Source organism: Amborella trichopoda, chromosome 8 (assembly GCF_054954075.1).
Source record: "Amborella trichopoda isolate Santa Cruz 75 chromosome 8, AtrichopodaSantaCruz75HAP2 v2.0, whole genome shotgun sequence".
NCBI lineage: Eukaryota > Viridiplantae > Streptophyta > Magnoliopsida > Amborellales > Amborellaceae > Amborella > Amborella trichopoda.
Genome location: NC_142343.1, coordinates 31,296,350 through 31,312,730, shown reverse-complemented (window position 1 = coordinate 31,312,730; position 16,381 = coordinate 31,296,350). Strand labels below are relative to the sequence as shown.

The 16,381-nt window shown below is 35.6% G+C and overlaps 1 pseudogene across 1 annotated transcript; it reads left to right on the top strand.

Moving 5' to 3' along the window:
• Positions 1-1,631: 1,631 nt before the first annotated feature.
• Positions 1,632-7,943, top strand: LOC110008199 (elongator complex protein 6-like; annotated as a pseudogene). Its single transcript, XR_016061453.1, has 6 exons — positions 1,632-1,876; positions 1,931-1,940; positions 2,043-2,161; positions 3,409-3,417; positions 3,508-3,675; positions 7,544-7,943. The product of XR_016061453.1 is annotated as an elongator complex protein 6-like (transcript).
• The last annotated feature ends 8,438 nt before the right edge of the window (positions 7,944-16,381 follow it).

The window sequence follows — 16,381 nt, the reverse complement described above, 5'->3', positions numbered from 1 at the left end:
TGTCCAATGTATTTTTTGTGTGCATGTGAAGGAGAGGGAGGCCAAATGAGAGAGATCCAATGTGTTTTGTGAGTGTGAGAGAGAGATGCTCAATATGTGTTTGTGCTATGAGAGAGAGATGTTTAATGTGTGTTTGTGTGAGAGAGAGATGTTTAATTTTTGTGTGCGAGAGAGAGAGGTCCTAAGGTTAGTACCGGCCCTTATCTGCAATGGGAATTCGAGAATTTAAAAACCCCTTAAAAATTCAATAGTTAATAGACACTAAAAAAGAAAACAAAATATCAATATTCATATCTTTTCAAGATAATAAATAGTCATATGCACCACCTTTATTTTTTTCTTAAAAAGTCAAAAATATCATTTACAATGATTTTTAATATTTTTGAAAATTTAAGGCCAGATAAGGTCAATCGGTGGGGCGGAGAATGGGTTGGATTGGTTCTAGATCCACTGCAATCTGAATTCTAATCCAAAAAGTATACAAGATTTGGATCCAGATTCGGACCATATCGGATCCAGATCTAAATCCAAATCTGATTAGATCCAAAAATTGTTTTATATTTATAAATTAATATAGAATAATACATAACAAAAAATACTATTTAACAAAATACTATATAACATATATGTATACATATAACATGATATATGATATTTTAAAAACTAGGTGGGATCTGGATCCACTTGTATTCAGATCCGAACTAAATTACTATTTAGATTTAAATTTTGGAACCTGTAAATCTTGGATCCATACAGAAATCTAGATAGGATCCAAAATTCAGATCCAAACCGAATAAATTGTCAGCCCTACCAATCGGCCAAGGTGCATGTGATCTCCTAAAGAAAAAGAAGGTATGCACATTTTGAATGAGCTTTGGCTTGCGCTTGAGGGTTGGTTCGCCAGGACAATCTTAGCCGTCCATTTATAGACCCACCAAAACCCTTTTTGTGGTCAGTCTGCCCCTTCTCCCTCTCATGGGCACCTTGCTCGACGAGGCTCTGGGCCCCCAAACCACCAACCAGGGATTGCAACGTGGCAAGGTCTTCCTGATCAAGGACGGCGTCGGTTGTTGCACCCGCGCTTTCACATCTTCTTTTGTTCTCTTTCTCGCTTTATCTGATCTTCTCTCTCATTACGATCGCATACTTGTAAATAACTATTATTTTTTATTTATCTATAAATATTATTATTTTTATTTATCTTTTGGCGACCGATTTTGACTACACCTATATAACTAAGTTAACTAAGTTGGAGCTCACGATAACGGTTTAAGGTGAGAGTGGCAGTCAAAATCTTTATGCGGCTGCTTATATAGAAAATTTTGTTTTTTTTTTTCGGAAAGCATGCTCTTACGTTTTATCACATCGTATTGGAATTGCTTACATGATGCTTTGAGTTGTTGGCAAAACAGGGTTGCAATTTAACAGCACACAGAGGAAATAAAAAATTCATTTTCTTTGATTTTCTTCTGCTGGAGTGCCCAGGTGAGAAACAAATTTCGTACCTGCCCGATACTTTCTAAGAAAAAAATTGTTGGTGAGTTTGGTCATGAGTCGTTGTAGTTTTATTGATTATTAGTTTTCTGTAACTGAGCACCCTTAACAACAAATTCAATCTCTTTATGGTATGTGATGGCAGTATTTGGTTTGATGTTATTGAATATTAGGTGTGGAATGGGGTAGTCTTGTTGAAGGTGGGCTGTTTGAATTGTATGGAAAAATCCACAAAGTTGTTGAATTAAATGCTGCATCAAATGGCAATGGAAACATATGTATCATGATAGATGATGTGTCCCTTTTGGAGATAGCGGCTCGTGGATTCTTAGACTCTGTCTTAAAATTTCTGCATTACTGTCATACATTGACCTCTGTTCAGGTTGTATAATGACCCATTAACATAATTGCATAAATCTTCATTCTTTTCCTTTAGGTCGGAAAATGTGGGTATTATCACCATTTTCTGGTCCATCATTTTTGTAAACCGAATTGACTGCTTGCGTTTATTCTTTCGGGATGCTCGCTTGTTCTGTTGGATCATGAAGGTGGTATTTATTTAAACATGCCACACCCTAGATTTCTATTGCAAATAGAGTACTTTGCAGATGTCATTATAAGTGTCAAACCTTTAGCGATGGGTTTATAAGCTGATGTGCATGGGCAGGTACCCCACCAGGGTTGGGTTCTCTTTCTTCGTGTCTTACTCAGTGAAACAAGTGAAAATTTCCTTTAGCCTTTTGTCATAATTTTTTATCGTTATCTAGCATTCCTATTAATGTAATTTAAATTTTCAGTTGTAAAGTTGGTGCGGTACATTTTGGTCTTTATTCAGTATCACTGCTTAGTTGTTGATATGAGCAAAATCATTTCTTGTTGATTGCTGCTAGTCTGGGAGCTGTAAAAGTCGGTTAAGACTCATGAAAAGGAAAAGAGTGTGCAAAATTGAGACCAGAACTAAGCTAGAAATAGGCATTATACTTTGAAGTTGATAATTTTCAAATGTTTTGTCATTAATTCGCTACTTTCTATATGGTATCGAAGATACTTCTTAGGCTTTGATCTGGTGGTAGAAATCTAGGTTGCATGTGGGAAGTCAGGGGTTTGGCTCTTGGAAGTTTGTACTAACAATGCTAAACCATCCTTACGTTTTGGTCATGTATTTAAGATGAGGCTCCAATGAGGAGATAATATCCATGATTGATGTGAGTTTCAGTCTAGGTGTCAGTCCCTCAGCAGCAATATATTTGCTTGGTAAACTCCATTCCATGATAAAGTCATTTTGCTTGCTCCTATGGTGGTGTCCATTTAAGGAGTTTTATCTTGCTTAAACCAGAGTTATTATTTGTATGTCCGAGAAAGTTCTGGCTAAATAACCCTGCGTTCGAGGTGGAAGGATGATTACATGTCAAGTTGTAATTTTCTTAGCTGACATTGTTATACTTGTAGATGATCTTTTCTGAACCTCAAGCTTGCCGAATGTCATCATATTTAGCCTAAGGTACGGCTTCCAGAAGATTACCATGCACTTGTGCTTGGGGATTACTGTTGCAATTTGGTTAAATAGTTTGCTAAAACCAGTGTTAAAAAACAGGGAATTGGGCAGGGGCTGGGTCGGGTCGCTCACCGAGTCCTGAGTCTGACTGGTCAAGACTCGGTCAGGACTTGTGATGTTGGGCCAACAAGAATTGTATTCTACATGAATGTAAAAACTCTTGGTCAGCCTAAGCGTTGTGGGACAGCAAGGTTTTAGGGTTGTTTGAAGGCTCCTACGGGGTCTGTGAATGAGGAGTTTGAAGTGTAATAGTAACAGGAAGATGGCAAGGATTATGCGTCAGGTTGATGGGGTTATAGAGGTCATTAAGGCATGTATTAACTCCTTTAATGGAGCTGAATCTTGCTGGAATTTTGCAGGTCAAGCAAGTGTGTATGATGACTGTGGAGGGGTAGAGGATGCTTAGGATTTAGAAAATAATAAGGGTGTTTGGCTAGGAATATGGTATGCTTGGTTAGGAGTTTTTAGATGGAGAAGAAGGGTTGGGATTGACGTGTGGGTTTGTGAGGAAGAGGCAAATGTGGCGAGATAGGTTAATGGTTTTAGAGATGGAGAGGAGGGATGAAGAGATTGTAGATGGGAGAATGTACCTTGAAGAGATGGGTTATGGGGGTGTGCAGGAAGAAGTGCTTCACATTCAACCAAAAGGGAACATAGAAGAAGAACAGAGGTTATACCTATTCATTTTCCCTTTCCTAGGAAACAAGTTATCTAAATATTTTCTATATTCATTTTTCCTTTCCTAGAAAACAGGTTATCTAAATATTTTCTAAATCTTCGTCTACCCCAAGATAAGGATCTACGCTCTCTTATAATGTATAGGGAACTAGCCCTTGTGGTCAGGAAGTACTCCCGAAAAATGGAACTTGTAAAACTGGAATTACTTAAAATATGAAAAGACTTTGGCTTACTAATTTATTTAATCAATCCCTTTTTTGAAAAAATGGCTTGGGATGTGTCCCTAGTTGTTGACCCTTGTACGGTCATGTGGAAGCCCCACCTGGAGGCCCTCCCTTAGCACGACACTTTTGGTGGATGGCCTTAGGTGGTCGGCCATCAACTTAGACCTGGGTCACTATTTTCTTTAAAGACCTCGATAGATTCAGTCTAACTTTGTAGACTGGTTACCAGAGTTGGGGTCATCCAAAACCTGCAAGGTCAAGTTCCGAGTGACTAAGGTGAGTCTGAGTAAGACATGCTGAGTTTCGAAAATCAAAATGACTTTTATTGGTTATTGCATCCTCATGCCAGGGTTGCTACATTATTCTCGATAATTACTAGCTTGTTTATTCCACATTATTAACTTTTTGATTTCCATTTAAGCAATCACTGCCTGAAATTGCTGCTCCATGAGTGGACAAACTGTGCTTGTTTATGAAAGCTTCACTACATTGTGGGACAAATGTACCACACTCATGACACATATTTCCACTTATATTCGCATCTGTAACTCAAGATCCAACATGCTCTCAATGTCAACATTTGTAATTACTTCCACACACACACGTTCCCAAAACCCATCTCTTCCATCTCTCCGATGGTTTGATTTGTGCATCTGATCTATGCGTGTATGTAAATGCACACATGCACAAATGCGTGCACGTGCATGTACACACACAGATATATATAGGAAGCCACTACGCAATGCCTATGGGTGAAAATGAACGATGTTTTTTTCCATAGGCTCGGTGATGGTATGGATGAAAGGACCGTAACGGACCTAATATGTTTGTTGCGGTATTTTTTTACACAAAAAAACACAGGAAACAGCCATGGCTCCCATAGATCTATGGCGGTTTTTAAAGCAAAACCGCCACGGACATAGCATGTCCATGGCCGGGCGAAATACTATTCAATTTCGCCTCTAGGCATTTTTAAGAGTTTTCCATATATACAAGTGGGGAATCCACTATCCATCCTCAAGATTCATGGTGAAGATGAACTGTGTTTCTGTTAAATGTCTACCGTTGGATTCAGTGCTATGTTTCAACTCCACTAGTTTAACATGGATGATGGATGCCATGCGTGTATAATATACAATACAGCGGCTGCTTTTGGTATAGTTTCCATTTCTATTTGTTTATTGAGTCAACCTGTGCTGTCCACAATTCTTTTCTTGCTGACATCCTCTTATCAACCACATCCTATTTGGAAGTTTCTTCCCAAGCCTGTTGGAAGTTGTGAGGTAAGGAAGCTCATGTCATTATCAGGAAAGCACCTTATGTCTTGTTACTCTAATATTTGGTGTGCACCTTTTAGGAGTTCCTTTCTTTATCCATGGTTTTTTGTTTTTTATCAATATTGCTTGTTTTTGGAGTTAAAAAGTATAATATGGGTCTAAGCTGTTTAGGTTGGATAGAGGATCCTGTCACCCTAAATGACATTGCTATGTATTCTTATTGCTCTTTTTTGGTTGTTTGGAGATGCACAATAATATGAGGTTGACATAATAGGTGTGCTAATGATATGATAACCTACCTGAGGAGGTCTAGATTCATCCATCTCATGCTTCCATCCTTTAGTGTCTCGTTATTTTGTCTCCTTGAAGACATTTTTTCATACTTGTTGCTGCCATTGGATTTGTATGGTAGGCCACACATCCACTGCTCCAAAATGAGGGTTTCGTCATTGCTTTGTTTCCACAATCATCATTCCAAATATTTTCATTAGTTTATACTCTTCAGATTATAATCTTCAGGGTGATAATTAGAATATTTTGTTCTGAAAAAGCATATGTTCGTTTGTATGAATCATATGGAAGTCCTTTGTGTTTGTCTTTTCCAGTTTTTGCAATCTTATTTTCAGCCTTAACATCTACTAGTCATGGCACAGATAAATTGCTGTCATTAAAGTACATGGTTTTGGACTTCATATCTTGAGTCGCCTAAAAGCAAAATAAAAGGAGTTGAGGGCATCTTATAGGCCAAATGAAATATATGCCTGTGATTACATGGATTCAGCTCCACATCCTACTCATATGCATTAGACTTGTTGCAACTGTACTCCATACCTTATGCATGTTCTAGAAGTTATATGTCGGTTAAATGACTGAGTCAGGAAATCCCATATATCCATGGTTTGAGAAGTTATTTGATATCTCCTCTTGTGGCCTCCCTTTCCTCAATACACTTAATTGGCTAACTTTGCTGGCCCAAGTAGATGATATCACTTTTGTTTTTTTGGGTCGATGATGAGATCGCTTTGTGTATTTCTTACTGCATTACTTACTTATAGGCACATTGAAACATCTCAAAGTCTGCAGATCTGTTGCCTATGCAGAATGCCATTTCTTATCTATATGCAACTGGATTGTCTTATCTACGGCTTCTTCTTCTTGACTTTGTAATTGTGGCTTCAGTACAAGGTTCTCTCAGAAGATTAACCTTTTCAGAACTACTCTTCTATGGGAATCCTAACTTTGGGTTCATGTCCAATCGTTCGATGCTTTTCCGTAGTTTCTCTGTGCCTTTCTTATTATTCTCTGCCTGGGCATTAATTTTCTTTCTTTAAATTGCTTTTTAATCTGTAAACATGATGATCAGTCAGCCCATTTAAAATGCCTCATAGTTCAACAAGCTAGGTAGTCAAGCAATCTTGTAGTAGTGCTTGTTTTAGTGAGGGTGGAGAGGAAATCTTATTTTATTCTGGAGGCATAAGAAATGTGCAAAACATCCTTGTGTGGGTTATGAAATTGTTAATGCTTCCGATAGCCACTCTGAAAGGGTCAAACATAGATAGGCTTCAATTTATATTCTAGTCAAAGAGGCAGAGCCATGGGTGGGTAGAATGAATCCTAATGCACAACTTTCTTTAGATTATAAAGGAAACTTTAGAGCATACATATGTGGAACATGCCTTATTTCTGTAACTGCTTTCTTGGTGTTTCTGTTTTGTTTTCTTTTATCATTAAAAAGTAAAGACTCCATCACTATGAGGTTATGGCACGTGTTGTTTGTTTATTATGATCTGCTATTTCTTAATTTTGTCAAAGTACGCTTGTTGAGAATCTTGTGATATAATCTGTTCAGTAGCTAAGAGATATTGGAACTGATTATTCCATTATCTAATGCATTTACTAACAATAACACTGTTGCATGAGTAAAATGTATGACTTCTTTCTGCTGGTGAATTATATATCATTGAGGAACAACTCAGATTTCTGTTTGAGTAGAAATTAGTTTCTAATTGCTGTTTATGACTTGACGGATGCTACCACTCTGTTTTCCTGTTGTTTGCGTACAATTGAATGATTTAAGTCTTTTATAGAAAATAGAACATGCAAGAACATGCCAAAATTACAATAGCCAGACATCACCAACACTGACTACACTTAGCACATTGGAGTTGGGATATGTGCCATGCGAGGAATTTCAATTTCTTGGAGTGGCTCTCGTTGTTGATGTTTGATTATGTTGGATTTTGCAATTTTATCAATCCTTTTTTTTTTGTGCAAACTTCTAAGAAAAATAATCATAATAATCTTCTCTTTTGCAGTTGACTGTGTTGAATAATGGGAGCTTTGATGAGCAGGGGCTTTCCAAGAACAAGATTTGTAATTTCCAATTCAGGATCAAGGAAAACAGTGTGAAATATTTTTATCCTGGAACAAAGATTTGAGCCGTTGCTTCATTGTATGAGGTTTTGACTCTGCCAAAATTAAAATTTGAGTAGCTTCCTGTGAAGCTGTGAGAGAAGAAAAAAGATGCAAGAACAGTTCAAAATGAGAAGAAAAAAAAGTTTCAATAGAATCCCTGCTGATAGTATCATGGTTCAAATCGCTCTGTTATGACATTTTCAAATAATCTTTTTCACTGTATCCATGGTTCTCATGATTAAAACGCCAACGCTTTATCTTGTACTGACCCTCTAAAAATGACCCTTCTTCCCTTGTGTCTAGTATAGTTATTTTAATTTAACTAGAAGGGTGTGGTTTGTATAAACTAAAGTAAGGTGCATCTTGAAATAGTGTCTATTTTCAGTACTGGAAATCTTTGTGCTTGAAAACTTATTTTCATCTCTAATTATAAAATTTAAGGCTTAAAAAATAGTGTAGATTGATTAGATCTACGAACATTTGATCTTGAAAAATGATGGTCTAGAAGATGCATTACAAGATGTATTATTTTCAATAATTAAAATTTATTTATTTTTATATTCATACATCTTGAGGTTGAGATGATTGCTTTCAGGATTTTTGGGCATCGAAACAACCTCTTCTAGTGAATTTTTGAAGTGAATTTTTAGGTGTCTTAATTTGATTGTTTAGGGTCTCACTCTTATATAAACTTTTGATTGTTTAGGGTCTCACTCCTATATAAACTTTTCCTTCGAAGGAGATGTAGAACTTGCGATAGTTTATACCAGTGGTTTAAAAAGCGGATCGATGACCCGGATCGGGTATCTCAAAAACCAATCCGAATCGGCAATCGGGATCGGGAATCGGCTGAATCGGTCGGATTAAATATTAAAAAAAATCCGAAAAATTATTAAAATTCATTATAAATATTTTTTAAGAATACAATAAGAAATGAGGGTACTCCATTAAGAATTTTCATTTCTTTGCATGAATATGCGAATATTGATATGTTCTTTCCCTGCATGAACTACTATTTACCATTTAATTTACATTACACAAAAGGATAAACATAGAATTATCATGGATTAAGTATATCATCATACATGAACTATAATAAAGCACACAATTGGTAACATACGATCTAAAAATAAAATGACAGACAACGTCGTTCTTCATCTTGGTCATGCTGGTGCCATTGATTGAATTCGCGTGACAATTCATTGATTTGATATAAAAACGAATCATCCAAATTAGTAGGCACCTGACTATACCCAAATGCCTGAGTATCAGTGTTTTGTTGTGGTCCTAATCCAAAATCCCCGAAGCTTGTCCATCCTTCATGCTCACCTACACTATCGTGCTCATCCCTACCTTCTTGTTGTTGAGACTCGATATGTGAATAATTTGGCTGGGATTTGGTGGCCTTAGAACATCATCTCTCTCATTTTCCCTTAGACCCCCTTCCCACTCTCTTTCATTCGGTGCAATATCACCGACATCTTCGACGAATTGTGAATACGTTGGCGGGCTGCTTCCTCACCTTCTTCAAGATCTTCCTCACCGATAGCCTCAAGGAACACTCTCTTGTGCAACACTGGCTCATCTTCTTCTACTACCCATTGTTCTGTTATTTCTATGACAAATAATGTGTCTAAGTCTATCGGCCCATAGTCTTCACGCTTTCTTCTTATTTGTCGCTCTCAGAGGTTTAAGCTGTAATGAACGTAGATTAGTTTATGAAGCTTCTCCGAAGCGAGTCAATTCCTTCTAGTAGTGTGCAACCATTGGAACGTACTCCAGTTTTGCTCACAGTCAGTAGCAGAACATGTCTGGGAAAGCACTTTGATTGCTATCCTCTTTAGGTGAGGCGCATCACTACCATATATCTCCCACCATTCAACTGGCTTAAAATGCAAAAAGCATTGCAATGGCAAGAACAATTCATAAGATTAAATATATGAATAAAAAAAATATTAGTTAGGGGATAACCTGGATCCATCTTAGTTCGAGAATTCCTGGCAAGCTAAAACAAAATATTTCGTTTTAGTGCATTATTCCTCACAAATATAACAACTCAATCAAGTTCTTACCGAAATATTAAATAATACATCTTGTATTGCTGCTATCTGGTTTCGAACGCTTCTCTCCAACCTGGCAATAATGTATCTGACCCCTTTCATAATCTTGTGGGGATGTTCAGGTGTCAAATAGAAAAATTTTGGGTTGAAGTAGTAACCTGGAAAATATATAGATAGAGAAATGTCATTTAAAATTTCATAAAAAAATAATTTACATGAAACATTCTAATGATATAAATATATATTTACATGCATAAAGAATTGGACGTCCAAATTTAGTGTTCCATCTTCTTTCTATAATCTCGATCACTTTACTAGCAAAACTACACTTCTCCCTAATAGCTGATTTGGCCCTCTCGATACCTCCATAAAGGATGCCCATGGTAGCTTTCTTGTCAGCATCCACCATTCTTAATACCGTGACCAAAAGGGCAGTGGCCTCTACGATACTAGAACATCGAGATCAGAACTTCATATTTGAGACTATGTCATCCACTTTTAGCCCGGTACTGGACTTCGAAAGGCGGCCATTTAACCACTCTTCATTAGAAAACAATCTCTTATTGTACCTTCAGATTTTCGAATGGAGTCCACAGCCAAGTAATCTGTCGCAAAGCTGGTTATGGCAGGCCTGATTATCTCTTTTTGCTTAGACTGTTCTTTGAACAAAAATAAAATTTTAGAATGGTTATATATAAATCTTGACACCAACCTCACTTCCTGTAGAGTCTCCTTCACAATTTTGATCTCACCGATCTCCTCTAACATAAGATCTATGCTGTGTGCAGCATACGGGGTCCATACTAGATGCTTCCTCTTATCCATCAACTTGTTGCCCCCAGAAACACCTGCACGCGCATTGTTCGTAATAAACTGGACTACATGCTTATCTTCCACCTCCTCCACTATCTGATCATATCGTCGTACGTAGAAGTTTGCATCCTTTTTCGTCCCTGGTATGTCTTTGCTAGACAAAAAGCTGTACCTTTTGGGAAATAGGCCAAGAAGTTTACAAACTCCTTTTTGCTAACTTTATTCAACCAACCATCACTCATGAGAGTAATGCCTGTTCTTGGCCAACGCTGTTTATATTCTTCAATCCACTTTTAACTTCCTCCACCTCTTCATCCAATATTGGCCCACTGAGCTCATATGCCGTCGGGGGTTTTACCCCGAGCCTGGCTCTCTAAATTGCGTTGACCATATGTGGAAAATATGGGTTATTGGTTGCATCAAAATGGATCTTTTTATCGTAGAACCATTTCCCAACATATCTGTCTAACATGTTTCTTGTAACTTTCATCATGCCTTTGAGGGTCATCTGTTTTGACTTAGGCTTTGAGAGAAATGGATTTATACGACCATGACCTGCAATACTGGCACTCCTAGATAAGCTAGAAACAATTTTTCCAACGTCTGATTCATCTTTATACATATGGCTACCAACCCCTCCATACATATTTGAGCTGAGTCCGTTATACATGCTCGAGCTGGGCCCGCCATGCATGTCTGAGCTAGGCCCACCATGCATGTCTGAGCTAGGCCCACCATGCATGCCCATATCCTAACCACCAAGCATTCTAAACCCTCGTTCCCTCTAGTACGTTTCATGTAAATTCATTCATGTGGCCATCTCCAAGTCATTATTATATTGCTCTTATGGATCATTCCCGCTTGATGGCGTATATAAACTAGCTATCTCCTCATCCATCCTCTGCTTTACAATTTTTTTACCTTTGGTAGCCTTGAGAAATGCCGTCATCTACTTTCTTATATTATTAGGGACACTATTGCACACAAAAACATCTCCCTTAGACCCTGTCAAGTGTTGCGTGAGCCTATGTACCCCACTACTTATCACTCTTTGGCAGTAATTACAAATAATTTTGTCTTTTTTGTTGGGATCAAGTCTGACCCCATGTTGCCATGCAGGGTCTTCCGCAGATTTTGCCATGGTTCAACTTTAATATGTAAAAGGTTAAAAATTTAACATGACAGTTCAACATGAAAAATAATCACCATGTGTAGTGATAATATGTAAAAGGTATATATGTTGTTAATGCAAAATACTTCTATTGACAAAAATATTTTAATTCCTACTGAAAAAAATAATTTATTTATGCAACATTATAGATAAAAATAGCTTATATCAGCCACTACATATAGAAAAAAAATTTTACATTGATATAGTATCAATAAAAAATATATTGACAATGGTATAGTAATTCACAATGTCAATACATATGGACTTGTCACAAATCTTCATTTCGACAAACATGAATTAGTTCCTATTGAGAAAAAAAAAATATTTATGCAACATTACAGATAGAAAAAAGTCTATATAAATCACACTTAGAATCAAGAAAAAAATTACATTAATATAGTCATCCATAATGCCACTACACGTATATATGACACAAAAAACATTTACAATGATATAGTCATTCATAATGCCACAAATAAAATTTACAATGATATAATCGGCACAATCCCAACTCGATTGAAATGATCACAAATAGTCGTACATCTCAATTACATATAAGCAAGATAATATAATAAAAAATCCAAGCTCCAAACATGGTTACAACTCAATTATCAAGAACATACATTTTTTACATTGAAAATTTAATAATAAAATTAAAAATTGTAAGATAATATAATTATCATACATGCCACGATTTTTTTACAATGATATTCACTTTAATTCCTCATGATAATACAGTGTAACAATATGAATTTTTTGCATTAAAAATTTAAAAAATTAAAAATACATTTTTAATGCAAAATTGCATTAAAAATATAATACAGTTTAACAACATGTATTTGTTAATGTATTTTTTTGCATTAACAACAAATTAAAAAATACAGTTTTGCATTAAAAATATAATAACATGTATTTTTTTGCATAAATAATCTATCAACATGCAATTTTTTGAACTAAAAATTTAACAATAAAAATTAAAAATATTGTTTAATTCCTCATGATAATAAAAAACTGGTCACAATTTTTCGAAAAATCACGATTTTCAAAAAAATTGATCATGAATTAAAAAAAAAAAAAAAAACGCAATTCTTCATAGACCCACCTTACATCAGTCATTCCAACTAAAAAATCCACCTCAAATCGAATAAATTACATCAAATTAAATGCATGTTTTGATAAACAACACTATAAGAAATCAAAGCCTTATAATATTAACACATTATTATCAAAATGTTAAATAAAATCGATTGAATTGAAGGAAAAAAAAAAAAAAACCGCAGTTTTTCACGGATATCAGTCATTCAATCTAAAAAATCAAGCTCTAATTGAATAAATCAAATCAAATTGAATACATATGATGATAAACAACGCTATAAATTTAACACATTATTTGTAAAATATTTACTGAAATTGAGAGAATGGTGGAAAAAAAAAAAAAAAAAAAACTCAGTCCATTTTTTTTTTACAAACATCAGTCTTTTTTTCTCAAAAATCCAACTCAAATTGAATAAATATAATCAAATTGAATACATGTGATAAACAACACGATAACGAATCAAAACCCTACAAATGTAACACATGATTTTTAAAATATTGACTGAATTTGATAGCATGGCGGGAAAAAAAAAAACACAGTTCTTACCTGTTTTTCGTGCACCCATGCGTTCAAATTCAAAATTGATATGTATTCCTCCAAAATAATCATAAATTATAAACAAAAACTTCTGAACAACACTCTTACGATCAATCACCCTGAAATTTTACAAAAAAGGATGCCTTCTTTCGCTTGAAATCAGTGAAATGGCGGAAACCCTAAAACGCACTATTCGATCTAAAAAAATTTGATCAAAATCGGTGATTTTTACTGTTTTTTATTGAGTGAAATGGCTAAAAATTTTGAATTAAAACCTGCAAGATTCGATTATAAGGCTGAAAAAGATGAAAAAAGATAACGTAATGATGAAAAAAGATAACGTAATGATAAAAAAAGATGAAATCCGTGAAGAACATTGTGCAGCCCGTGTTCTTGGGTGAGACTCGGCGATTCACTATTCTGAATCGTTCGGTTATCTCTGGACACGGGCGATTCCTGATTTTTTCGTGGAACCGGCTCGGTAGCTGACGATTCCTAAGTCAAACCGGACGCGTCCGGCTCGACTCGACGAGTTTTCAAACCTTGGTTTATACTTATAGCAATGTTTTAGGTTTCCTTCAAAGGAGATGTAGAACTTGCGATAGTTTATACTTATAGCAATGTTTTAGGAATTGGCTTGGGCGCTGCTAGCCCGAGGTGAGTTATTTGGAGGAGTCGGAGTGGGGACTCGCCCGATTCAAGCTCATTACCATTTAAGTAGGAGAAAAACCAAAGAGAGAAGGGGGGAGAATGTTGCAGAAATCCAAAAAACTGGATTTCCAAAGAAAAGATGAAGTTTTCATAAAAAAAAAACAGAGTTGTTGCCCAATATGAAAAAAAAAAAAAAAAACCGCGAAACTTTCTAGCTAAAAACCTCATATTCCATCATTAATATAAAAAGGATTACTATTAAGGTTATTGAAGGTGGTTGAATTACGATCAAACAAAATCAAGTTTCGACATATTTGGGCGGAGAATGAGGGAGAAATTGATGGAATGGTGGGTTTGTTTTCATAACTTATTGTCCCACGAGAATCAATATTTTTTCGGGCCGGATTTCTCAATCTCTACCCTTTGATTCAACAAATAAATGTAGAGATGTTGTGGATGGCTGAATCAAGAACAAATTGCATCAGGTTTCAAAGATTTTGGATGAAAAACTAGAGAGAAATCCATGTATAGGTGAAATGGTTAAAAAAATAGATGTTTTCCACCCAAAAATTGATGAATAAATCCTTAAATCACAAGTTTTGATCCAAATCGATTTAAGATGGATTGAATTGGATGAAAAAAACTGGAATGATACAAGCATAGCAGTGAAACATTTGATCAGTTTTTATCAAAACTTTTGGTAGACATTGCCAGTAGTATCCTCGTCCTTGTGTAAACTGAACTCTGCTCGAAAGCGAAGTTGAGTCTGAAAAACATGTTGTATAGTATAAGGTTGCGGTTTGTATAGAGCCAAATAGTATCGGGAAATATGGTTTCAATACTAGAACTCTTTGTGATAGTCTTAAAATATATTTTCATCTTTAATTATAAAATTTAAAATTTTAAAAATAGTGTTTACCTAACAGATCTATCAAAACTTGATAATATTGAAAATTGACGGTCTAAGAATGCAATACAATATGCACTATTTCCAAAACTTGAAATCCACTTTGTTCTCATGTCAATGTATCTTGAGGTCGAGATGATCAATTTGAAAATATTTGAGCATCAAAACAACCTCTTCTAATGAAATTTTTGAAGTAGGCTTTAATTTGATTGTTTGGAGCCTCGGCTCTATAACTAGTATAATCTTTTGTCCAGAGCACTTGACATGATTTGTATTTCTTTATGAGATAGTTAAAGGAAAAAAATTATATGAGGTTGCAACGAATTATAGATGCACCTAAAAAGTCAATTTTGAGATAATTCTAAAAAAAATTTATACCAAAATTACATATTACAATAAAATTTGGAAGTGCGCCTTAATGGGATTGTTTAAAGTTGCAACCTTATATAAACCTTATAGAAACCACACCACTAGTTCGCTACGGTACTCCACTTGAAATCGAGCAAGGAAATTGGTTTCAAATAGGACGTGGTCTGGATTCAACTTGCTTATCACATGCTCTATAGCGTTTCACTTAAGAACACGTACACCATGCTCCCTCGGGAGCATAGTGTTTTTCCATTTCCTCAGGTCACAAGATCAGGATTTTTTCAATCTCAAATTTTGCGTACTAAATTATTCTCACCAAAAAAAAAAAAATTGATGTTTTTCTAACACTCAAATCTCACAATCCAATAATTGGAGGGTCTCTATACAATTTCAAGACATTGATTTTTTTAAGTACATAGACGAATACAATTAGGATTTTGTTTTTTTTATTAAAATTAATCTATGGGTTGAAGATGTTACTTTAGGTGAAATCACAAAGTCAAGCCGCTACCATTTGGTGAGAATGGAATCAGAGACTTCACCAAAAGCCCTACCCATTTTCAAATGTGGTCGGTCATTAAGGATTTAAGCCCCTACCCTTTGGTGAAAATTGAGTCAGCAACATCAACATGAAGCTCGAAAATACTACCAATAAGACCCCATGCCATTCTCAAAAGTCGCAAGTACGTGAGGATTTAAACCCTTACCCTTTGACGAAAATAGAGTCAGAAAAAAGTAGTAAGTCGATAGGGATTTGAGCCCCTAACCTTCGGTGAGAACGGAGTTATAATCCTCATCATGAAGCCCGACAATATACTACCAAGGCCCCAAGCCATTATCAAAGTAATGTTTTACCAAGGAAATAAATTCACATTCTATTCCCAGATTTAGAAAGTCATTTTCCTTAGAAAATCAATTCGACAAAGGTTAAAATCAAAAAACAATTCTTGTAATTTAAGGACAAAAATAATAGAAAAGTACTAAACAGAGAACACTGAAAAAAACGGGGTGGTCAAACATTCTAGGAGCAAGTGGTAGCCACAAACCAATCCTAAAACTAGTGCTCAAAAGACCGGATCAGTGGGGTCAAAAGCCCATCCCAAAGATCCGTGTTAGATCGCCGGATTGCTTATC